The sequence below is a fragment of the Euprymna scolopes genome, chromosome 21, assembly GCF_053919585.1.
Source record: "Euprymna scolopes isolate OS-2025 chromosome 21, ASM5391958v1, whole genome shotgun sequence".
Lineage (NCBI taxonomy): Eukaryota > Metazoa > Mollusca > Cephalopoda > Sepiida > Sepiolidae > Euprymna > Euprymna scolopes.
This window is the reverse complement of record NC_136502.1, coordinates 80368085-80394513: the sequence shown is the minus strand read 5'-3', so window position 1 is coordinate 80394513 and position 26429 is coordinate 80368085. Positions and strand designations below refer to the sequence as shown.

At 33.9% G+C, this 26429-nt stretch overlaps 1 long non-coding RNA gene across 1 annotated transcript in view; it reads left to right on the top strand.

Annotated features, from left to right (window-relative positions):
• The window catches only part of LOC145243015 (uncharacterized), a 220825-nt gene extending 203889 nt beyond the window's left edge, over positions 1-16936 (top strand). The window contains exon 3 of the long non-coding RNA XR_013862845.1: positions 16827-16936. This is a non-coding gene — a long non-coding RNA (uncharacterized LOC145243015). The remainder of the gene's footprint in view (positions 1-16826) is intronic.
• Positions 16937-26429: the final 9493 nt, after the last annotated feature.

Genomic DNA, 26429 nt, shown 5'->3' with positions numbered 1-26429 from the left:
TTCAGTGATTACTGTCTGTAGTAAGGAGTGAAACTTCAACCACCAGAAGACTGTCATTCAGAATTGTTTTTAATCAATGTCTTTTATCCTAGCACTATGGGTTCGTGTAGACAATTTTAGTATGCAATTTGAAAGAATGTGTGTGCCGATTTAGGCAGCATGTTTTCATTTAAACAAACATTATAATATAGCACCTAGCGTTTCCGTTTAATTCTTTTTTTTTTTTTTTTTTTAAGTTTTTTCGTACAATCATTCTCGTCTGTTAACTTGCTGCATATAGGTTCTGTTTGTGTCTTTGTTCCATTTTTTGTGAATACATTCAACTGAACTGGCTATTTTATAATTTAAAAGTTATGTTGAGAAGAGACTGTAAGTTTTTTTTTATTATAGTGTCTTTTGAAAATTTTAGAAATGTACATGTGAATTGACATCCCTTCCTTTATAATTTATAAAAAGAATTTGCAGCAAAAAATATGTGTTGAATTTTTATTAAAAAATCTAAATTAAAAAAAAAAAAGTATTTACTAAAACTTGTTTTAAATTCGTCGTTATTTGTTTTATTTTTATTCATTTTGTGTTTTTTAATTTTGAACTGTGGAATTTCCATAGGTTCTGCTAGTTGTCATTATTTTTTTTTCTCTCCCTTCTACCTACAATACCTTCTCGCATTCTACTATAATGCATCATCATAGCCTTAAAAAATATCTCCTTACACACTACACACAGTACTTCAAACGAACTACATCTTCCTCACAAACATTATCGTTTTCATTGTTTTGTTTTAATTTTATTAGCATTGACCCTCCCACCGATACCCCTTCCTTCATTTGAACTTTTATTTTTGTGCGTGCGCCATTGGCCACGTGACCGTCCTTATTAGTTTTAGTAATGCCAATAACAATGACATTATCATAATCATTATTGATTACCGTGAAAGTTTTCGTAATAACTTGACTAGATATGGACATAAATGAGGGGAAAAGAACATCGATCTATTGGATTATAAAATCAAAGCAGATTTCAATTTATCTTCTTATAGATTTTTTTTTTCATCTTTCATATCTATTGAGTTTGATTTCTTTTTTAATCGAAAGTTTGACCCATTGTGTTTTGGTGCTGAAAAAGTGCACTAGGTTCAATCTTATTTTCACAAAGCCCTTATGCTTTTTATAGATTTGGCTTTTTGGCTAGTCTGGAAGTCTCATCAATGTATTTTTGACATCAGTATTCACAACGAGTTTCGAATATTTGCCAGCAACCAATTAAAGTCTACCAGGATAATGTTTTAAATGTTTGATTTTTTTATCTCTTGGTTATGGCATGAATCATGTATACGTATGTACAATAAAAACCAAATATTCGTCATCTGGCGGTTATTAATTTAGCTGTAAATATTTATAAATGTATAACTGACATTAATATAAATCGATTGTATTTTGTAAGTAGGATTGCTCACCTGGAACTGTAGAGATTCAATGTCTCCATCCACTGCGTCACGGACGCTGAAGATAGCGGTTTCAATTTTACCCAAATCCAGCCAGAGGATTAGTTGGCCAAAAACATGGTGAGATGACAACAACTATGGACAGCAGTAATTACTGAAGATACAGTTGAAGATTCGGCATTTCTATCCTGTCGCGGTTAACAGCCTGACAAAGGCCAGAGAAATAGTTGGCCAAAACGTCATGAAACAACAACTATAAAAGATGAGGTTAATACTCCGCAAATAAATAAAATTTACAGCATTGTTTTTTTTTGTTTTTTTTTACACAGTGGTCACCACATATCAAGGCCTGGAAGCCACTCAGGGATAAGGGTTATTGCAAGTACATTACGTTAGTGTGGAGATTTGATGAAGTGTTTTCTTAAGGGGGCGGTTCATTAGGAATTTGTTAACATTGGACTTGAAGACATCCAAGTTATAGTCAGGTTGGAACAATTACATTGAAGGCATTGCCAGGGCCGCTGCAAGAAAGGTGGGCTCTCTCTACCGTGCTAGAAAACTACTAACACCCGAAAGTATCCTGTACCTCTATAAGGCCACCATTCGCCCATGTATGGAGTATTGCTGCCACATCTGGGCTGGTGCATCTGCTACTAGTCTCTCGCTCCTTGACAAGGTTCAAAAGAGAGTCGCAAATCTGATAGGCCCTGAACTGGCATCTAAGCTTCAGCCTCTGTCCCATCGACGAAATGTTGCATCCCTCTGCCTGTTCTACAAGTATTTTAGTGGTGAATGCTCTGATGAACTGCAATCACTTGTGCCCCCACGACGCGAGCACCCTCGACAAACCCGACAGGCTACTAGATCCCACCCCCACACTGTAGAGGTCCCTAGATGTAAAAGATCTTTTTACTCCAATAGTTTCTTCCCCAGAACCGCAAGACTCTGGAATTCCATTCCAGGTCCCTGCTTCCCCAACAGTACTGACGTGCAGAAGTTCAAGTGTAACGTGAACCGACACCTTGCTGCCCAAATCCCTACATAGTACCCCAGTAGTTGTTGCCCCTGATAGTAGCCCCCTACACCAAAGTGGCAATTTGCCTTGTTTGGGGTGAAAATGTAATAAAAAAAAAAAAAAAAAAAAAAAAAGGTGGGAAGCAAGCAGACAGAACAGTTCCACAGGCGTGCAGTTCTAAGAAAGAAGCTTTGTTCATGGAATCCACGTTTTGATTTAGGCACAGATAAAGAGTGGGGGATATTTTTTACAGTAGATTTAGCTAGACGGGTGTTTTTCATGAAAGATTGGCGAGGGGGAGACCAGAGATTGGAGTTCAGACGAGCACCTGCCATGGAAATAATGATAAAACAAGGATAGGCTCGCAACGTCTCTTCTGTGGGAGAGAGGTTGCAGGGTAGAGAAAAGGGCATCCCCCACTAAGCCACGAAGTCTATTTTGTACTCTGTCAAGGCAGGATAGGCTGTTTTTAGCAGCTCCTGCCCAGATATGGCAGCAGTATTCCATCCTTGGACGTACTTGGCTTTTATATAGATAGAGAATTGCATCAGTAGTGAGATATCTTCTGGAGCAGTAGAAGGATCCCACCATCTTTCCAGCGACCTTGGCAACAGACTTGATGTACGTGTTCCATTTCAGATCAGGAGTAAAGGTCAAACCCAGAAGCTTGTCAAAACACGGGGTCTCTCCCAGACGAGAGCCATCCATCCCAATTGATGCCAGATGGGGATCAGCATTGTTTTGTAATGCAGAACCATTCATGTAATTATGTAAATTTTTGAATTTATTCCGCCCTTAACTCATCAGAAAAATTGTCAACCATAACACTTAAAAGAAAATAAAGGAATGTAGGCTCATTTGTAGTTTCAAACTTTTGTTAGATATATATATTTTTTTGTGATTTCACATTCTATTTCTAACTCCAACTTCCAAACTTTCATTCTTAAAAACAAAATAGTTTGGAGTGTTACATGGGACATTTTTTTGCACCCAACAAATTTTCAGTAGTAATCTCATCCAACAGAAACCTTTATAAACAATTGCTATTGATAGACTCGTTTGCTCGTTATAGTTGGTAGTTGTCAAGTTACCGATTGTCATGTCTGATAAGCAGCACTCTCCATGAGAAACCGACATTTAAATTCCTTCTTCACAGACATGAATTGAAAATAAATACGCAAAACATGCTACCAAGCAAAGAAGATAGGCTCCCTCTATCAGACTAGAAAATTTTGCTCATCTATCGGTATCCTATATCTATTTAAACGCAGTGTTCGTCTGTGCATGGAATATTGTTGACAATCTGGACTGATACACTAGCCACTAGATTTTCTAACCTAATAGGTTCCCGCACTGGCTGCTAAATTCCATTGCCGTCTGCACCTGTGCTTGTTTTGCTGATGAACCCTCTGCACTTGTGACCCCTAAAGGCAAATACCCCAGGTTCAACGAATTGCACAATCATACTCATTCTTAGTAGAGTCCTCTAGATGCTACTAGATTCTTTTTACTTCTAACGACTGCTTTTTTTTTTTTTTTTTTTTTTTTTTTTTTCAAGCCACATGCCTTTGGAATTCCCTGTTTGCTCCATGTTTCTCCAACCATACTAATATGTAGAAATTGAAATGTAATGCAAACAAACATTTTGATGACCAACTCTTCACTAAAAATGCTCCCTATAGATCTTCCCCCTTACGGTACCTCTTTATGCTTCCCTGAAGAAAAGTTTAATATATATAATGTGCATGTGTAATTACTGTGGCAGTAGTAGTTTTCACAGCATTGTTTTTCTTCTGTTTTTTGTTTTTTTTTTAAATGATGAGTTATCATTTATCAGGGCTAAAAACTAATCTAGTGTAATGTGATGAATGGATTGACATTTGAAAGATGATGAATAATATGAAAGGATTGAAAATTTCCAAGTACAATCCACAAAAAGAATAGTTAATCCAGAAAACGGCAATTCTTTCGTCCTTTTTCACAAACATTGCTCATGGAATGTAAGTACTAAAAAACAAAATATGGAAAGAGGCTGCATTACGGGGTTTCTGGAAATAAACTCAAGGTTAACTTGTTGCAGCCGTCTTCTTCTAAAGCTTTATAGTTGTCGTACATCTATTTTTCTCTCCTACTTTTTTTAACTAATACTTTAATAAAAAAAAACAACAACACCATCATTTGCTCTGTGCTGCATACTATTCTTTTAAGTTCCTTTTGTTGTTCAAATAAGAGTTCGTATCACGTAGGAAGTTCATTTAGATAATTGCATAGTATTATACTCTTCCTGATGAGTGGGTGGAAGAAGCTGAAAATATGTCCATTACAATTCATTGTTTTACTCTTAAAAGAAAAATCTTTTTCTTTTTTTTTGTTTGCTACATCGACTTCCTATCTTGACGTCATGTTTTAACACTTTAGTTTCATTTTTTTTACTTTTATTTATTTATTTATTTTATTAAAGTGTCACCACTTATCAAGGCTCCAAACACTCGAGAAGAAGAGCTAAATAAGTGTCAGTTGGACGGTGACACAACACCGTGATGATTGGTAATAATGTGAGTGATTGAGCTAAATTTGATTATTTTAGAATTTGTTTACACTGGATTTGAAAACTATCAAGTAATAGTCAGCTGAAAATCAGCAGATGAGCAGTTCTAGGAAAGAAATTTTCTCATGCAAGTTTTTAGATTTATGTACAGAGATAAAAAAAAAAAAATAGGGCGAAACTATTGAAAGTAGTTCACAGCTAGATGAGTTTTTTCTTGTGAATGCTTTACTGGGGTGGCAGCTCATGGATTAAACTCGGTCGAGCGTCCTCCATAAAGATAACGATAATCTATATATATAAAAGCAAGAATGTGTGTGTATACTCAACGAATTTTTTATCTACAGACTTGAAATTTTATATATAGGGTATTCAGACACGTGAAAAATATTTTTGTTGGTTTTCATCCGCAAAACAAGTCTGCTAAGGGGGTCATAATTTAGAAATTGATATGCGGGGGATAATCAGATTTTTATTTGTCAACTGTTTCATGAATGCACATGTGCGAACCGTTCATGTGATAGAATAAATAGGTTTGAAAACACTTTTTAAAGATCGTGTCAAGCTGGTTTAATGGTTATCGTGCTTGACTTACTGTCTTCAGGTTTTAGTTTCGCTCTCAGCTCTAGTATTTTTTTTTTTTTTTACTTAGAAGAAGTGAGCTGTTTAGAAAGAAAATAATACTCGCATGTGCATGTCTCAGTTTCTGTATGAATTAAAATATAATATTTATGCGTATTCTATGAGCGGGCAACGCTGGGCGGCCTGCTAGTAGAGAAGAGAAAGATCTGTATCTTCTATTCTGTGAGAAAGAGGCAGTAGCTTACTTGATGGAAAATTCCTCTTTGCTTAATCTATATGTGGAAAATTCTATTTCTAACACACCGACGTTAAAATATTGCAACAATTTCAATATATTCGACCTGAATATTAAATTGTTTTTTGTTTGTTTCTTTTTTATATATAATCAGTCAATAACTGTCCAAGACAAATAATACCTTTTCCGAAATAATGCAATTTCTGGTTCATTAATAATTACATTAGTTTCACGGAATGGTGCTATCTATTTTACCTTGTGCAGCCTTTGACACATTTTCTCTATTGCAAAAAAAAAAAAAAAAAAAAAAAAGGGTGAAGAAAAAAAAATTCTTTCTTCTGATTGCAGCTTCTGAGGTGACCAATATTTCTCCCCATCTCCATCTCCCTCATGGGGAATAAAGAGAGAAATTATTGAACTTGTTGTCCTTTTGGTTTATTACTAATTAGTCATAAACTTGTCTCAAAGATAATTGATTTTTACTCGATATTTCCCATGAAATTAGCGAAAGTGTTGGAATCCTACAAGACAGGATTTTCAATTTGGTTATTGCAGACTTGACTCAGTTGATGACTTTAATCAGAGAAACGCTAATAACTTAGTTGATTGCAAACTACTCGTGCAGCACTAAGCACTAGCGTTGACCAATTCTTTAGTTCTATTGTATACACCTGGCCGAGATCATCTTGACAGAAACACGAGTAGTCTTATTGAGGCATCATTAGAAGCGGGCTCAATGGATGGAGGCGTGTCTTAGTAGTGGTTCTCGTAGAGGTGATGGTTTGTCTTTCTCTTTTTTCTCTGAGCTGTGTGCGTGTTTTCTAACTTTAATAAACCTTACAATCAGTCCAACAGCGGTTTTGTTGTTGTTGATATGAGGTATGCCTCTGTTTAATCCATCCTCCCAGGCTTTACCCTACTCTCTGAGAAAGGGGTTTACATTGCTAATTGCCTTAGGCACCTATAGCAGTAATGTCACAAATAGCCTTACTTCAAAGAGATGAAGAGTGTTCTTTCTGCCACCCACACATGGAAAGAAGAAGGAAAAAGAAAACGCAAGTGTACCTTGTTTTATGCAAGTAGATGTGAAGAACCACGTGACCCGGCGAGAATTGAGGTGGATAAGAGAATCCAACTTTGAGAGAAAGGAGGCAGTTCTTCGTTAAGTCTTGCATGAGTGGAAACCTTATGATCAGTCGCGATCTTGCTGGACAAGCTAATTCCCCGTTAACTTATAATTAAATGCAAATGATAGGCAAAGCGATTCACCTGATCACACAATGTCCCAATAGTTGGAACAATTCGAGTTGGTGTGTGGAATGTGTTGTGTTGACAACGTGTTGTATATTTATCTAATAAGGGGGAACGTTGTGTGTTATATCTACTCAGGGTAAACGTTGTGTGATCGTCTAGTTGTTCAGTCTATTTGTTCATATGCCGTTGTGTGTGTGGTACATGTATTTTAGACATACCTTCATGCGTCGGGGATGTTGGTCCACCTGAATTCATCTCGTGTCTTGGAGGGGAGACTAGTACCTGTTTTGGGACGAAGATTTATTACTCTAAAACGATGAATTGGTTTTGTAGTTTTTATTCACCTCCAGATGTCAACCGCAGAAGGATGGAAATGAATCTCTGGCTTGCATGGTTTTTTCTTGGTCTCATTTCCACACACGTCATCGCCCCCCCCTCCAGTGAAGGGGAAGAGACGACTGTTAAGCTGTCCATCGTCTTCTATGTCAAAACCTAATCTCTCCGATTAAGCTAACCTGATCACGTGACTCACATGCATCCGATCAGCTGACTCTCACTTCCGGTCAATGTGTCTACAATATAATTTACTCACCTCGCTCCCTCCCTCTCTCTCTCTCTCTCTCTCTCTCTCGATCCATTCTCTAACAAACGTCGAGCAATTTCTACAACTTAAACTGAGAACAGGTGCTCGTATATATGCATGCGTGCATCGGCCCTGTAGCTTTTAACAGCGTCGGCAAACACCGCTCTCCAAATTGCATGGAAATCTTGGGAAGACAACTAAAGACGCTAGTTTCCCGTTGCTTTCCGTTTTGATTTGGGGATCAAATATGAAATACGTTTGAAAGCCGAATTGTAGTTTCAAATCGTGTTTTTGCCAAATGCGTTTTTCCGGCATTACAAAAATAACATCATGGCGAGGAAAAAAATAAAAAATATATAAAATTCTAACGAAGGAATATCACACCGAAAATTTTATTTTTAAGCAAGTAAATATTTGTTTTCACAATATTGCGTTGTAATTCGACTGTCAAACGTATTTCATATGTATTTCATGTTAAAACTTAATCAACGCTTTCATCACGTAAAACACTACCTTGACTATATATATATAATTATTTCCACAGCCAAACAACGTCGCAGCTCACAAAAGCCATGACAGCCAACAAATCGGAAGTTCAAGATTCAAGTTTCGCCCTCATTTAGACATATCAAAACTCAGGATTTGAAACTCGAGCCTCTTGCATGCAAGGCTAACACTTAGTAATAGAATTAAATCCTATTACTAATTACTCACTAGATTAGCTTGTTGGATGGCATCATTATTACGATTATAAAATTCCTACTGGTGAAACATCAGCTCTGGTTATAGTTTAGTTGAATGATCACATCCCTTATTCGAGACGAAATAGTTCCGTTCCATAGTCGGATTTCGCTACGTTTGCTTGATCTGTGTTACTTAATAGACTAATAGACTTTCTTGTGTGTGTAGTGGGTTTGCTCAGGTGGCGGAGTGCTCGCCTTTAATGCAAGAGGCTCGGGTTTCAAATCCCGAGTTTAGCTATGTCTAATTGATGAGGCCAAATGAGGGTGAAACTCGAGTCTTGAACTTCCGGTGTGTTGGCTGTCATGGCTCTTATGAGCTGCAACGTTGTTTGGCTGTGAAAATAATGATATAATCTCTCACATTCTGAATATATATATATATATATATATATATATATATATATATATATATATATATATATAATTATATATATAAGTATGAAAATGTGCTTTTTAATATGTAGTGGAATTAATTATTCAGTAATTATTGTAGATAGACCAAGTGAGCAGAACGCATCCCTTAAAAATAAATATACCCATAAGAATTACTCTTTAGTAATTATTTTTTTAATAGAAATCTCTCCAGAGAAGGTGTAAGGCTATTTATTGCAAGGAGCTAACAAGAACGAAAAACAAATTATTATAAAGAAAGGAGATGTCTATTGACCATAATCTTTAAAAGACCAAGGTTAAAAGTAGGGGGAAAACAGCGAGCAGGAAAAGAGTTTCAGAAGCCTGCAGTTCTTGGAAATAAGTGACTAGAATAAGGAGCTGTATTGCAATGAGGTATCAAGACAGCAAATTGATTAAGTTTGTAGGATCAGTGAATGGCGCAAAGCCAATCAGTGAATCTATATATCTATAAAAGTGAACGTGTCTGTGTGTCTGTCTGTCTGTGTACATTTCCCTACGCAATAACTCTGTCAATTTTTAGTCTATAGACTCGAAATTTGAAATACCGGGTACTGAGATTTGGGAAAATCGATGTGACGAGTGTCAGCCAGAAATTTGGCTGTTAAGGGGTCAAATTTCAACGATTTGACCTTTGAGAACTCTACCAAACTCCTCCGACAATTTTGGGTCTAGACACTTGAAATTTTAGATATAGGTTCCTTGAACCTGGATCTAACTTAATAAAGTGATTTGAGCCCGAAACTATGAATTTTAAGGGGTCATAATAGGGGTAAAAGTTTAAAAAAATTAACCATTTTTTTTGTTTTTTTGCTTTTTTTGCACAGCATACACCTCCAAACACCCGAGCAACGCCGGGCACCCCTGCTAGTATGTAATAAAAAGAATACCGTTAATACATGGAGATGATATGTATTCCTACAGATTCCTCTGGTGCTAAAATTCTTACATGTTAAATAGCTGTAGATTTTTTAAAGCCCGTGGCATCTGTTGAATATTTGTATTGGGCCTGACAATGGGCATATCCGCTCCGTCAGAAACATTGTTGTCTGGGAGGAAGTTCGTGAGTTGCTTGTACACGTCGCAATCAACGCATAATTGTCGGGAATTGCTGTGGTCTCATGTGTGCAATGATTCTTGGAAGATGAGCCACAGTAATCTGTATTAAAAAGAATACCGTTAATACATGGAGATGATGTATTCCTACGAAGACCACTAGATCAACTAGTCAAACAAGCCAGAACAAAAGAAGCAGGAAATTGATCAAACAATTCCGAAAAACACATGCCATAATATTTATAGAAAATATTGATACTAGCAACATCACCTCTGTGTGAGAGAGAGAGAGTTTGCAGAAAAAAAGATTAAATTGCAGATACGTTTCTGTTCCTTATCAAGAACATCTTAAATCGGACAGATGTTCATCAGTCCAAATATAGCAAAACTCCATACATTGTCAGATAGTAGATTTGTGGAGATAGAAAATAGATTCAGATGTGAGAAAGTTTTTAGAAGAGTAGAGATAGTAAACTTTACAAGAAGCAGAAAGAGCAATGGATCTCATATATGAACTTCAAGAAAGTCTACTGTTGTACAAAATCTATCTACGAACACTGTCAGGCACATAAAGTATCCTCGTGTGAAATTATTAAGGACCTACAGCGTTATCCCCCCCCCCTCGCGCGGACATTTACTTGAAGCATTGTCTGCTGTATTAAAATTATATGATAACATGGAGGATCCAATGTTGCCCGGGATTAAATGAAGATTACGACGATGTATTGTTTTAACTATGCTAGTGACATATTACTTTCATGTTTTCCTGCCCCCTCCCCCACTCCGTTGTACCCCGTAATCCTACCCAAAGCAGGCCAGAGGGTTACTGTAGATCACAATCGATTGATTGCGTACTCTAGTTGGGGGCCCATTGCAGTGCACCGGGAGAAAGCTTTACATGAATACCTGCAATGACAATGTCGATAATACATTCTAGGTTACATTGCACTGTAGAGAACCTATTGTTGATTTTATAAAATTATTCTTTAATATATAATGTCTTGCATTAAAGTTTAAATGCAAAAGTCAAGTATCATGCTTCAATTGTGTTCTAAACAGAAGCTAAAATTTGTGCTTTATATGATGTGCATTTCATCAAAATCAGATACATTTATTTTAAGTTTTAAAAGCCCCCCCCCCCTTCCTGAATAACTTAGAGATAGGAACATGCAGATATTCGGGACATAGATAGTAATGTAGAAATTTGGGACCATTTCCAATCTCTTCCCTATAAAACAGGAAAAAAAAAAGCATATATTTGAAGTTTTAAGGGAATTATTCCCCCATAAACCGCTTAGGATTGCACTTAGAAATTAAGAAAAATTTCTATTCCCCCCCCCCCGGTAATTTTTACATAAGAATCCACTTTCAGGTTTTCTGTAGATCTATATGTATACTAGCAGGGAGACCGGACGTTGCTCGGAATTAAATGATGACCAATGAAGTTTTCATACGTCCATATTTTTGTAATCATTACAATCGGTGAAATCGCCCATTTTTCAATCAAATCGATTGATTGCCTACTCTAGTTGGGGACCCATTGCAGTGCACTGGGAGAAAGCTTTACATGAATACCTGCAATGACTTAGTCGACAATATATTGTAGTTTACATTGCACTGTAGAGAACCTATTGTTGATTTTTATATAATTATTTTTTTAATATATAATCGCTTGCATTAAAGTTTATAATGCAAAATTCAAGTATCATGCTTCAATTGTGCTCTAAACAGAAACATTCATTTCAAATGCACCCCCTGCCATACGAAAGAACATACTGTTGATTTTTATATACCTGGCCTTACTGCTTGTGCGGTGATAATGACTTGAATTTAAGTTTCAAATGAAAAGTCAAGTATCATGCTTCAATTGTGCTCTAAACATAAAACATTCATTTCGAACACGCCCCTGTCATATTAAAGAACTTGCTGTTTATTTTATACATCAGGCATTTCGGCTTGTGTGGTAATAAAACTTCTGAAACATACTTGTGGTGTTATGCTGCATAAGTTAACTTTGGTCGAAATTGCATGTTTCTTTCTTGCATTAAGTTATTTCGATTATCGGTTACTAGCATTTCGGCCCGGCGTTGCTCGGATGTGTGGAGGTGTATGCTGAGCAAAAAAAAAACAAAAAAAAAACGGTCAATTTTTTTAACTTTGACCCCTATTATGACCCCTTAACATTTGTTTTGGGCTCAAATCAAGTAAAGTTAGATCTATGTCCAAGGAATCTATATCTAAAATTTCAAGTGTTTAGACCCAAAATTATCGGAGGAGCTTGGTAGAGTTCTCAAAGGCCAAATCGTTGAACTTTGACCCCTTAACAACCAAATTTCTGGCTGAAAACCGATCGCATCGATTTTCCCAAATCTCAGTACCCTGTATATCAAATTTGGAGTCTGTAGACTAAAAATTGACAGTTATTGCATAGGGAAATGTACACAGACACACACACACACACAGACAGATACACAGACACACAGACACGTTCACTTTTATAGATATATAGATTGCTGCTTATTGAAGACATACCGATGCAAAATCTATCTAAGAACACTGTCAGACACATAAAGTACCTTCGTATGAAATTTCATAAAAATCAGCCCAGCCGTTTTCGAGACAATAGAGAACGAACTTAAGCACACACCAAAGTTCCTTTTATATAAATAGTATAGATAGATTATTGAAAGCCTTTACAATAGAAATTTGAAATAAAATAACACTGGTACAGTGATTGCTTGAAAATATTCATGAGATGCATGTATTATTATAGCGTATCTGTCAGACATTGGTCGGCAGAAAAGGCTCAATCCTACTACATAACAAAGCTTGGCTACGATTCTGACACATCTGTTTGTGGAAAGCTTAACAAGTACCTTATAATATTGCTTCATCGGTCGTATTCACCAGACCGCTTTCCAACAGACTACCACATTTCTAAGCATCTGAACAAGTTCTTCGAGAAAATCTTTATAAACAATGATGCAATCGAAGCACCCCTTTTAAAGATTTTCCTCCGATCATCAAACATCTGAATCTGATTCAAGAGGAATGCATAAAGTTCTTATTTCTTGTAATAATAGTTTTTTTTTGCTTTTTTTGTTATTACATTATTATATTAGTCCCTTTCCATGCGCGACATGGCATTACAAACATCCCGATATTATACAACTATTGGTGGAGCAGCCGCTCTAAGCGCTACCAAAGAGTTAGAGAACCTGTACTACCAGTCAGAAACAGCAGCCAGTATCTGCCAATCCGGTATCCTCAACCCATCAGAGGAAGGTAAACCCAATCTAATTGCTCAGCCATATATGGTACTCGAGCACTCTCAAGTGCCCAGTTTTAGGGGTGGGGTGTGTCGGGAGTGGGGAAACGGCGTTCATTGCCCTAGACAAGAAACAAGATCTACCACTGGGGGTTTCTGTCGAATCACAGTGATAGTGTCTCTGCGCCTGAGTAATAGGCAAAGGAGTATGGAAGCCGAGCGATAGATAGAACCTGTCTACTCCTTAAGCAATTTAGGTTTGCAAACCGGTAATTTGTTTGAGTCACCAACTCTAGGAAGGTTGTCATCCAAGGTTGGATCATTCCACCACTCCAGAAGGGTTCCTGATGCCAGCCAGATACATCCTATGATAGAATGCCACTGCCACCTCTAGGAAGGAACTTCTGGCACTGTTTCATGTCTTTACGTAATTTTATATAGAGGGGATGATATACTCTTCTCCAAAAGGCACCAGATGCACGTAATCTTGTATAGAGAGGAGGATATCGACGTATTAACGGAGTAATGTCGTATAGTATGGTCATGAGGATATATTACAGTTCATATTTACATAAAGGTATCATATTTTATAAGAAGAATATATGATGCTTCATACCTTTTCTTTATTCGGAGTTCTTCTGTTTTCACTGCTGTGATCTGTGATGAAACAACCAACACAATAACCGACTGAGACGCCTGTTTTTTTTTCTTTTGTGAAACCACAGAACAACACTTTATTTATTTTTTAAATGTAAATTTATTTCAGCTGCCTTAGTGGTCTTCACAAGGAGTTTGCTTTGCGTGTCTACATGCTTATTCCTTCCAGCCCCACTTCCCCGGCTTTGAAGCCCGTCTGATCAGTTTCCTGACCAAACTCAAACTCCCTGGTCTACTCTTCTTGACCTCTTGACCTGTCAGTTCCGTTACGTCATCATCAAAATCACACGTCTCCTTACGCGTGACCTCTGTCGCGTACGCAACTGCTTAAGGTTATTTTATTTTTAACTTAGCTAATTTATGTAAACATCTGCAGCTAAAACCCATTGCTACATTTTATTCTATAAACAATAAATAACTCTCAATCTATATATTTATAAAAGTGAACGTGTCTGTGTGTGTGTCTGTGTACATTTCCCTATGCAATAACTTTGTCAATTTTTAGTCTACAGACTCGAAATTTGATATACAAGGTACTGAGATTTGGGAAAATCTTTTGTGATCAGTTTTCGGCCAGAAATTTGGCTGTTAAGGGGTCAAAGTTCAACAATTTTACCTTTGAGAACTCTACCAAACTCCTCCGGCAATTTTGATCTACACACTTGAAATTTTAGATATAGATTCCTTGAACAGGGATCTAACTTTACTTGATTTGAGCCCAAAACAATAAATGTTAAGGGGTCATAATAGGGGTCAAAGTTTTATCAAAATTGACCTTTTTTGTGACAACATACACCTCCAAACACCCGGGCAACGGCAGGCTGAAATGCTAGTATAAACTATTTCAACAATATCACTGGATAGATAGATGAATAGATCGATAGATAGATCGATAATAACTGATTTAACTTTTAACCATGTATCTAACAGTAAAGCATGACTCGCTTCTGTCTCCACTGCTTCTATTTACATAAAATATGTTGCTAATCTTTCTCTGCTCTCGAATTATTTGGAAGGAATTAGATTGAGATCCAATCTCTGATCCTTTCCTGAAAAACATTCACATCAAGAACTCATCTTATCACCACTGCAAAGAAATTTATTTCTTCCTCTAACAAAATAACAACCACACAAATAAACAAATCAAGTTTATTTATTTATTTCAAACCCACAAGTCAAAATATGTAAAGCAAGTTTCAAGTTATTATACAATGATTGATTGTAACATTGGTATATATATATTTATATATATATTACTATAATTATTTTTAATACCTACAGACACTAGTGTTTCATCCTTTTAGAAATCATCAGTACAAGGAATTATGATTACCGCCGGTCGGGAGATTCGAACTCGGCCACGAAGCTATCTTTCAAATTCGAAAGAGATTCGCCAGCATACATATGACGAACAAGAACGGACCCTTTCATTGGGAATATGGCAAATCATTCTCACCACTTCCATAGCTAGATTCTGTCTCCAGGCAACCCTTTCTACTACACAAATTCGCTCTAGTAACTCTTCATACACGTGTACAATATCTTGGGTAAAGTTCCGAAAAGTACCCTTTCTTGTCTTGTCAAAATCGTTTGCGGAATTTAGTGAGCGAGTGCCGTTTCGCTTCTATACTTCGTCTTTCTATCACACACACACACACATATATATATATATATAATCTTAGTATCGTTAATTTTATAGTAGGTGCTCGCCTAAACTCCAATCTATAGTTCCATCGTGTAAAACATCCACAACAAATACTTGCTTTACTACAGCAACCGCCAATAACTTCCCTCACACCGTATTTGTGCCTAAAACGAAACGAAAATTCCATGAGCAGAGTTTCTTTTCCAGTTTTGTTCATTTCGGGAACGCAATACCGCGTGTCTGCTTCCCGACTGACTATAACATGGTTATTTTCAAATCTAGTGTGAATAAATACCCATGGAACCCTCCTCTACCCAAGTTCCACCTTGACGGCTCTTATTGTCTCACCCAACACTTAATCCTTATTCTAGAGTGGCCTCAAGGCTTTGATAAGTGATGGCCTCCCATATATATATATATATATATATATATATATATATATATATATATATGGGAGGCCATCACTTATCAAAGCCTTATATATATATATATATATATATATATATAAACATCATCTCTTGCACATCACACACAAAATAATTTTTATTATCAACCATCTTTGTCGTTCCATTGCAACGCCCTTCAGAAAAATTTCACTTTCAGCTTCGTCTTAGTCTATGGTGCTTCTAAAATATCCTTTGCATTCACTAAAGTAAAAGATGGTCGCATCTTTCTCTATAAGTCCCAGACAGATAGGCGGCTATCACTCGCATTCCACATTATCCGAACTAGAAATGTTGACTGACGAGTTATACAGAAGACATAGAAATGACATTACTTCTTGAATGTTATTCAAACCACAAAAAGGTTATTTTGATTAAATATTTATTGTAACACCTGCTCTATATAATTTCAAAGTTTGACTCGGAAAGTTCCGGAAATTATAGCATGGTTTATATAATGGGGGGAAAAAAGCCGAACGTTATCTCAAGATGGACGAAAATGACAAAGTTGCCTAATAATATTGTGGAAACAATAAAACAACGAAGAAAAAATGAATTAATGTGAAAAATTACAGCTTCCAGGAAATTCGATAAATCCTCTAATATATATATATATATATATATATATATAAAGGCATACTATGTTGTTTTTTACAAATGCAAAAAATCCATGTCGAAACAATGGCATCTTCTCGTGTTAATCAAAGAGAAGAATTAGGTTAATTAACTGCGATTTTTTTACTCGCAATACTTGTAGATTTTATTATAATAATCTACAATGCTAAGTAAAGGAGTTAAATTTTTTTTTTTTTTTTTTTTCGTTTGTTTTTTAAGAAACGGAACCATTTCTTTTTATACAAAAGAGATTACACTGGAATCAACCGGAAATATCTTCTGGCGAGCGATGGAATTATGTGTTTTTTTTTCTTTTTTTTATCATTAAAGGTATTATCATTAAAGCGAGGAAGTGTTTATTGGATTCCAAAACATGTTTGACGCGCGTCCACTTCATTTGATTGAGTTTATCTTGCTCATCGTCTTCGTGGCTGGTGTCGGTGAGTACAATTTTATTACTCTTCTTTCTGAACACTGACTAAAATAACTTACAGGTTATTTGTAGTTCTACTATAAAAATGTTTAACTATTTCAATATTTTCCTTTTTCTGTTAATGGTTTCTAGCCTTAATAATATTTTCATATATAGCTACCACTCGATATATAAAGTAAGGTTTATATGTACACATAAATATATCGGCGTGTCAACGTGATTATGCGGTCAGATCACCGAAGTTAAGCAACAATGAGCTTGGCCAGTACCAGATGGGTGACCATTTGGAAATAGCAGGTGCTGTACGTGTTTTCCGCTCATCTCGGCATTGTTTCCAGCCATCCTGAAATTTCCACTTCCCACTAGTATTTAACATTGCTGACTCAAGAGAAATGCGGTGGGAGATTGCGCAGCTCTTGCCACAAAAAAATTCACGCACAAATCACAGCATCATCAGTAATGTTTCGTGGTATTCATCGAAATCGCTGGACGGACATCAAATGTGTGTGTGTGGGTGTAGTCATCCACAGATAGACTGTATACAAAGAGCTTTGCATTATGCTAAGTAAATAGCAGGCGGTGTAATTTAACGAAAGTGATTTATTCAGACAGACTTCCGCTCTATCAACTAGACTAGCACCTATTCAAAGTCAAGAATCGAACCATCAAGTTAATAATTCAAAGTCAGGAATCGAACCATCAAGTTAATAATTCTACCCTTCATCAAGTTAATAATTCTACCCTTCATCAAGTTAATAATTCTACCCTTCATCAAGTTAATAATTCTACCCTTCATCAAGATAATAATTCTACCCTTCATCAAGATAATAATTCTACCCTTCATCAAGATAATAATTCTACCCTTCATCAAGATAATAATTCTACCCTTCATCAAGATAATAATTCTACCCTTCATCAAGATAATAATTCTACCCTTCATCAAGATAATAATTCTACCCTTCATCAAGTTAATAATTCTACCCTTCATCAAGTTAATAATTCTACCCTTCATCAAGTTAATAATTCTACCCTTCATCAAGTTAATAATTCTACCCTTCATCAAGTTAATAGTTCTACCCTTTAGCTATGGGATCGGCGTCCGTAAATCCTATCTCCAATCTCTTTATATAAACATTGACTACCATTTTTAAAGTGCTCTGTATATATATAATATATATATATATATAATGTCATATAAGTAGATTGTAGTTTGCTTGAAGCACTGTTGAAGAAAATTATAAGGTAAAATTAAAAGCGAAGAACAATGAGAGATTTTTTTTTTACTCTATATATAAAAAAAAAATCTCGCATTGTTCTTGGCTTTTAATTTTACCTTATAATATATAATGTCGGTTAAAATAAAGTTAGCACATTATTTATATCACCTAAAAATTCAAACAACAAAATTTGGTATACGGTCGTTTCTAAAACGATTTGGAATACAGCATTTACAGTATTAAAAGTCTGTATTTTAACTTTATTTAGAATTACTATATATTAATTATTCTATTTATAAGGTCTATTTAAGTCCAAATATCTTGGTTATATATATATATATATATATATATATATATATTGAGAGAATTAGACCTAGAGTCTAAAGAGTAGTTTATTTTAATGGGCTAGTGTATGTATTGATACTATTAAAAGAAAACAGTGCTCGTTTTACTGTAGATATATAATAAGCTCAATGAGCATAGATATCCGAGAGCTATTTTAATATTGAGTAAAACGATTCATAATTTTGAATTAAAAATCAGTTTCAAAAGTAAAACAAACGAAATCAATAGATTGTACGATCGTTTCGGAAACGATGTTTTTATTGAAATTCAAAATTATGAGTCGTTTTACTCTCTCTCTCTCTCTCTCTCTCTCTCTCTATATATATATATATATATATATATATATATATATATATATATATATATATATATATGAGAGGATGTGGGAAATTTTGGAACACATGTGCAAGGAATAATGGGTCGTAATGTGAGCTATATTTAGTTTAATTTACTTTCATGCAAGAGGGTTAATAAACTCTTCATAATTCTGGTTTATATAAAATTATAATACGAAGTCTTAAACTATAAACCAATAAGTTTACCATACATTTCAATCTCTTTGAAGTAATTTAAAGAGGATTTAAGCGGCATAATATATGTCCGAGCTCCGATCTGAAAGCTTGGATATATCAGGTCTGCATTAAATTTGCTTCATGGTATTTGGGCACACGAGTTATAATAACTGAACGTGAGTCGGTTCGATAAAAATATTCGTCCGTTGTGTTTGGACTTCATCCAGGTTATCGCTACAATGTTTTGATGATAGTATCTTCTAGCTATTTGGCATGAAATCTAACCTTTTGGGTGGGGAAAATGGAAGGACAGCATTACTCTTACAAAAATCATTTTTTCAAATGTGAATATAATAACTTACAGCAGAAATTTGATTAAACAGCAACAACAAAAATAGCTTTGACCCATTTTTTTTTGTTTCAAATTTCATTTATTCTGACAGTCTGTTAATGATTTATTAATGAAACCTAAATTTGTACGCTTATAATTTTACATTTTGTCGCACTTACATTGATATTAAAAGCCTACATTTTCTATTTAAAAATTTATTACTGCAAACTTCCTAATATACTCAGTCATGGATATGCAAGCGAATGCATGAATTGCATATTCCTTTGAAAAACAAGCGTTCATTAATTATTAATTTTTCATGGTCTCTCTCATATATATATATATATATATATATATATATATATATATACTAGCAAAAGTACCCGTCGTTTATTGGGTTCAAAAACAGCCTATGAAAATTGACTCTGATTTATGAAAGTATGATAGGTTATGAAAAGGAAGGGTTGTAAATTTGGGTTGAATTTAGGGGTATCAAAACCAAAGCAAAATATGATAAAAGTAAAAATAAAATAGATAAACCCCATAATTTATTATACTATACCTGTTCACACTGAAACACTTATCACAATATTCTGTGGATCTATATTAAAAAAACTTTGTTAAACTTTGTGACATATTTCCATTCAATGGAGGTCAGGTGCGAACGAACACGCCATAATTTTATTATACTATATTTCTTCAAACTGGAACATAATTATCAAAGTATACTTACGCAGATAGATATAAAAAGTCTTTATTAAAGTTTGTGCCTATTTCCATTCTATGGAGGCCAGGCGCGAACGCAGACCCCACAATTATACCATCCCTGTTCAAGATAAAACATACTTATCAAAGTATTATTATGTACATCTATATCAAAAACACTTGTAAACGTTTTTTTTTTAATTTTTTTATTTTTTTATTTCCATACTTTGTGGACCAGGCGCGAACGCAGACCCCACAATTTTAATGAATCACCGTTCTGCCATTTCAAACATACCCATTCCTGTGTTTCGATACATATATCATTATATGTAATCAGTTTTTTAAAATAGTCAACCATATAGGAGCCTATTCGTGATCAGACACACACCCACACACCGAACTGCTTTCTGAATCTTTGGTCTACAGACTTGAAACTTGATATATAAAGGATTTGGAGATGTGGAACAAATTTAATTTCGTTTTTAATCTATAAAAATAACTAAGGTCTTAGAATTTAAAAAATGGTAAGCTTGCAGAAGTCGAATGAATCTGTCACTCTTGCAAAAAATATTCATAGCTTAAAGTTACTTAATTTTTAACCTTTCATATCCGTCTGTCGATAGCTCAAACGTTAAGGACACTGGGACGCTAAACATTTTGGTTTCGATTCTATCTAATGGCATTTCAAGTCATGTTTTCTTATAACTTTTGAAATCATTACTATATATTGGATACACTATAATAATCAATAAGAGAATTGGCTCCATAATAATCAATCCAAAAAACAAGAGAATAATAAATACGAAATCTGTATGAGTAAAAATTAGTCCTCGCGTGAAAGAGCAGACACAAAATGTTTTAAATAATAATAATAGAATAACAATAACAAAGACTTTCGCTGCCGAGGACTACTATTGACCGTAATCACTTATACAGTCCTTTTTAAATTTTTGTCTCTATTTTTCTCGTTATGTACTGAATATTTGTTAATTAAACCTATATGACATATGTTCCTTATTAAATTTTAAAGATTTTCTATTCTGAAAGAAGTTTCAAAAATTTAATCTGAAAATGTTATAAAGTTTTTTTTTAATAATTCAGATTTTCTCGTTATTAAGACCTGTATTACAAAGGGTTGCAAAAAATGAGTTGTGGCGTGAGGAGAAATACAAACTGAAACAGAATATTCAGACCTGTAATAATACAAACAGGGGGTTGCAAAAATGAGTTGTGGTGTGAGGAGAAATAGAAACTAAAATAGAGAGAAGAGTTTTAAAATATAATCTTAAAAAGATAAGATACAAGCTAGAAAAGCATTTCATGCAAGGCATAAAAATTGTTAAACAAAATGTTTTTACTATAGGCTTTAAAAATAAAGGTACACGATTTAATTTGAAATTTATTTATCTCCAAAGTGCGTTTTTATAAATTTTACAAAGTAAGTTATAAAAATCTTATTCAAATTGAATCAAAACATTACCTTTGATTTATTTTATGTAATGTACATTTTGTTGCAATTTAAAAACATTATCTTTCATCTAGCAATTAATGATATAGATATAAAATCTTCAATGATTTTTTTAAAAAAGTGCAACAGAATGTACATTACATAAAATAAATCCAAGGTAATTTTTTGATTCAATTTAAATTAAATTTTTATACCTTACTTTGTAAAATTTATAAAAGTGCACTTTGAAGATAAATAAATTTCAAATTGAATCTTGTACCTTTATTTTTAAACCCTATAGTAAAAACATTTTGTTCAACAATTTTTATGCCGCGGATGAAATGCTTTTCTAACTTGTATAATATTAGTTCGTGTTTTACAACGCCGGGTGACCTGTTAGTAGTCTTATACATCTTTTAACGGTGTGTATTTGTCTCTCTTTAACGTCGTGTGATTGTTATACATACACTTGAAATTATTGTCGGTGGTTATTATGTATACCTTTCGTTCATTGTCGATGCCTATATTCACTGTATCTTCGTATATAACATTAAATATTTAGTGGGTGGTTTTTGTCTTCTTTATGTTACAACTAGCAGTATAAAAAGGAAGAAATGTTTTTTTACATTAATATTATTAGTGCTACTATTTCTGTTATTTTTATTGAGTTTATTTTGTCTATATATTATCAATGCAATAATTATTTTAGTTAGGTTTTGGGGATTTTTAGATGAGGATTGGTTATCTGTATTATTTAGACTAATGTTTTCATATTCTCACAACTTTTCTGTCGATGCAACTTCCGCCCTTCTTTCAGGTGTATCTTTTTGGACTCGGAGATCGGTCTGTCGAACTTGGGAATCTACTTGGAATTTATAATATACTAGCCTGGGTGCCCGGCATTGTCCGGGTGTCTGGGGGTGTTGGTTATAGGATAAAAAAAAGTGGTAGTAGATGGGTAGGATCGAACCCGTACCGCGAAAGAGGAAAAGAACGTGTAAAAAAAACACGTGACGTCTTTGCCGGTGCATCCATTGCCAAACCAGAAGTGGCGAGGGTTTAAATTAAGGATAATCAATCGAAAAGAGGGGATAATTTTCGAAAATATCGGCGAAAAAAGCGACCTCTCCTTGTAGAAAAGTGCCCAGTTGAGGGTGAAGAAATTAATATTTTTGGTCAATTTTTGGATATTTGTCGGCCGAAAGGTCGACTTCAAAGCAATATCGATCTCGTAAAAATCTGTCGCCTCCATCGAAAGTTTTAGGCAGACATAGATAGATAGATACATACATACATTTAAACAGACCGGTGAGATTTATATTATAGATTTATTTAATCTACAGGATCGAAATGTTATGAAAATGACAATCAAGATGAACAGTAGTTTGAAGAGACTATAAACAAAGCAGAATATAAATCCCCATCTCACAAATTTAGAAATGTAATGTAAAAAATAGTTTTCAATTGACAGAGTAATCTAAAACGTTTTCTTTTTTTTTTACAAACTTCTGACACTATATAAAACAAACTAAAGAAACTTGCTGTTCAACTTTTAGAGTGAGGTTAAGTTTGCTATTTAAGTTTAATAATAAAATTATCTTCCCATTCGAAATTTTGAAAAGACGTTCATGAACTGGATTATTTTGGAAAATTATCAAGCAATGAAACCAATTCCATTGAGCTTCATAAAAATCGAATGCCCTTCTAAAAAAAGAACGACTAATATTTGCAAAGGTAATTTTTTAATATAATGTTCAACTTTACTAATCGATAATAATCAGACGTTTAAATGAAAAAGAAAGACTGAATAAGACGTTTTAAGGATAGCGTGTTGTTACTGTATATCAATTGCTTTATTAAAATGAAAGTTATGAATTATTTGTTATATTGTTTTGTATTTTGTTAGTATTCGATATCTGCGAATACTATGGGGACTATTGGTTAAACGATAGTGTTGAATATTGAGGACACACGCACATTTTAGATAGATTTTGATCTATAGTCTTGTCCTATAAAAATGACCTGAATTGTAACTATCACCGAAAACAAAGGCTTACATTCCAGATTGGGGAGTTAGAATTGCGTAACATAAAATAAAGAACAATTAAATATTTTAAATATTTACATTTCAACAATGTCGGTTAATGTCTTTATAATACAGCGATAACATAAGCATAGCGAGGATTAAAGAGAGGAGAGCCGACAGTCATCCAGTGTAAGTGAAAAATTCCGCCATCGCCTGGCACCCACACAGACCTTGCAGCTAAACGCTGTTCTCTTTCTTGTCAATGGCCAACAGTGAATTGTAAATAAACTTGTATGTTGACAAAATTCGTCTGTGTTGACTGTTTTATGAAAATGAATGTCATGTTATCTGAATTATTATTAATTATTCCTTTATATTTTGTTAGTGTTCGATATCTGCGAATATCATGAGCACTTTTGGTTAAATGATAAAAAGAATTATATAATGTATATATGCATATAATATCGCAAGCATTTGAGAAATGCAAACTAGAAAATTATACATACATTCAATATCGCAACAATAATAAAGAGTGCAACGTCATATGTTCTGCCCTAAAGCATTTAACTATCGAAACTACACACGCACAAAATGACGCAGTAGAATATTTTCCACGTGCGATCGAATATATTTGTCTTGTGGGGATAAATTTTCTCGGATATCATTTCTTAGTGTTTTCGAATTTCTGGATTTTGTGTTTTTCCTTGCTCGAAGCAACCTTTCTTTTTTATTCCATTTACTTATGTGTGACGTTCTATGATATTCATCTGTCTCTGATGATTTCTGTGATGATAGCATCGGCTTTATGCACAATGGAATATGCGTAAGACACTTATGGAAAATATTTTTTTTTTAAATTGCCTATATATATAATATATAACTAAATAGATAAATATAAAAATAAATCCATGATTGTGGATTGATTTTTTTGTAACTTGGGTGTAAACTTATATGTATATATATATATATATATATATATATATATATATATATATATATATATATATATATATATATCATGATTCTTTAAGGGGTACAAAATTTATATAATGCAATCATAAAGGGAAGACGAAAATTCATGATTAAAACGTTTTAAATAAAATCACGTTTAAAAGTTCGAGTAATATAACGTTGTATTTCAATTGCGTTCCCAATTTTCCCCCCATATGTAATGCAACGTTATCTGTACATAATTTCGATTCCCATTCGTGCTTTCCTCCTTTTTTTTTTTTGTTCACTCAAATCCCTCGATACAGCTTTGATAAAGCGAGGGCGAAACCGCTCAGCTGACTCCCCCATTTTCTTCCCCCCCCCTTTTATTCTCTTCACTCCGTTAATTTTATTTTAAACTTTTTAATCATAAATTTTCGCCTTCCCTTCATGATTGCATTATATATATATATATATATATATATATATATATGAGAGAGAGAGACAGTGTGTCATTGTCTGTTATTTTCTATCAGCAATATTATTTGTAGTGAATCTCGTTTTTTAAGCTATGACGGAGTTATATGCCTTATTATTTTGTATGTATTTTTTTAGGGAAAGTATTTTATTTTTTTATATTTTGAAATATATTACGTATATAAAAGTTATCCATGGACGTGTTTCTGGCTACTAGCCATCGGAAGCATCGCTAGACTTTATTTTACAAGGATTGGACGCATAATTGCACAATCTGAAGCCTGACGTGTATATATATATATATATATTGAGGTATAAAAATAAATTAGATTACAGTTTGGTGAATTTATTGGTTCTTATCCGAATATTTTCTTGCCAGTATTTTATAAGACAATCCCAGCAAAACAAAATTACTCCGTATACTAGACAGAGCAAATAAAACTATAGTTTATATGTTCAAATTTCATTTAAAATGAATCGCTTTTCAAAATAAAATTTATGGTTTGAATCGAAGAATACAATGTTTAAATTAATGTCCTTAATGCATGAATTTTCAATGTCACTACATCTCCTCAGAGGAAAAAATTCTAACAAAATACTAATATTGGTTCAATATTATTTTGCTAGAAAATATTAAGGATGAAATACCAGAGAAGGAAATGAGTGTTGAAAGTGAAAAAGGATATCATAATTGGTATCCAAATAAAGAATTTTTCCTCTGAGGAGATTTACTTACATTGAAAATCCATGGATTAAGGACATTAATTTAAACCTTGTATTCTTGAGTTCAAACAATGAATTTTATTTTGAAAAGTGATTCCTTTTCAATGAAATTTGAACATATAAACTCTAATTTATATATATATATATATATATATATATATATATATATATATATATATATATATATTTGAACTTGGTATATTTGGGCAGCATTTTTCATTCAAGCAAATATTATTAAATGCAACGGAGACACTTTGCTTTGTGTGTGCGTTTTTTTTTTTTAATTTTTCGATTTTCCGTAAAATCTTTTTGTATCAAAATCAAAAATATTAATAAAAGTTCCATAGTTGTTGCTGTCACGAGCTCTTTCGATTCGTCCACGAATCATCTCTTCAGGTGTGGAAGTAAAAGTGCGAAGGAGCGAAAATGAGAATTAAAAGTGAAAACTAAAATATATAGTAAGCAGCGTTAGGTGCTAAGTTAAAATATATAGAGTCGATGAAAAGTCGATTGAAAATATAGGTCGATTAAACATTCGAGTAATAAAATCAATAAATGTTCGTGGACACTGTTAACAAAGTCCGTCCACTACGAACTACACAAGACATTTTACAACCTCACTGCTTTTCTCGAATGCAATATCATTTATATTCAAACCCTTATATATATATATATATATATATATATATATATATATATATATATATATATATATATATATATATATATATTATATATATATATATATATATAATATATATATATATAATATATATATTATATATAT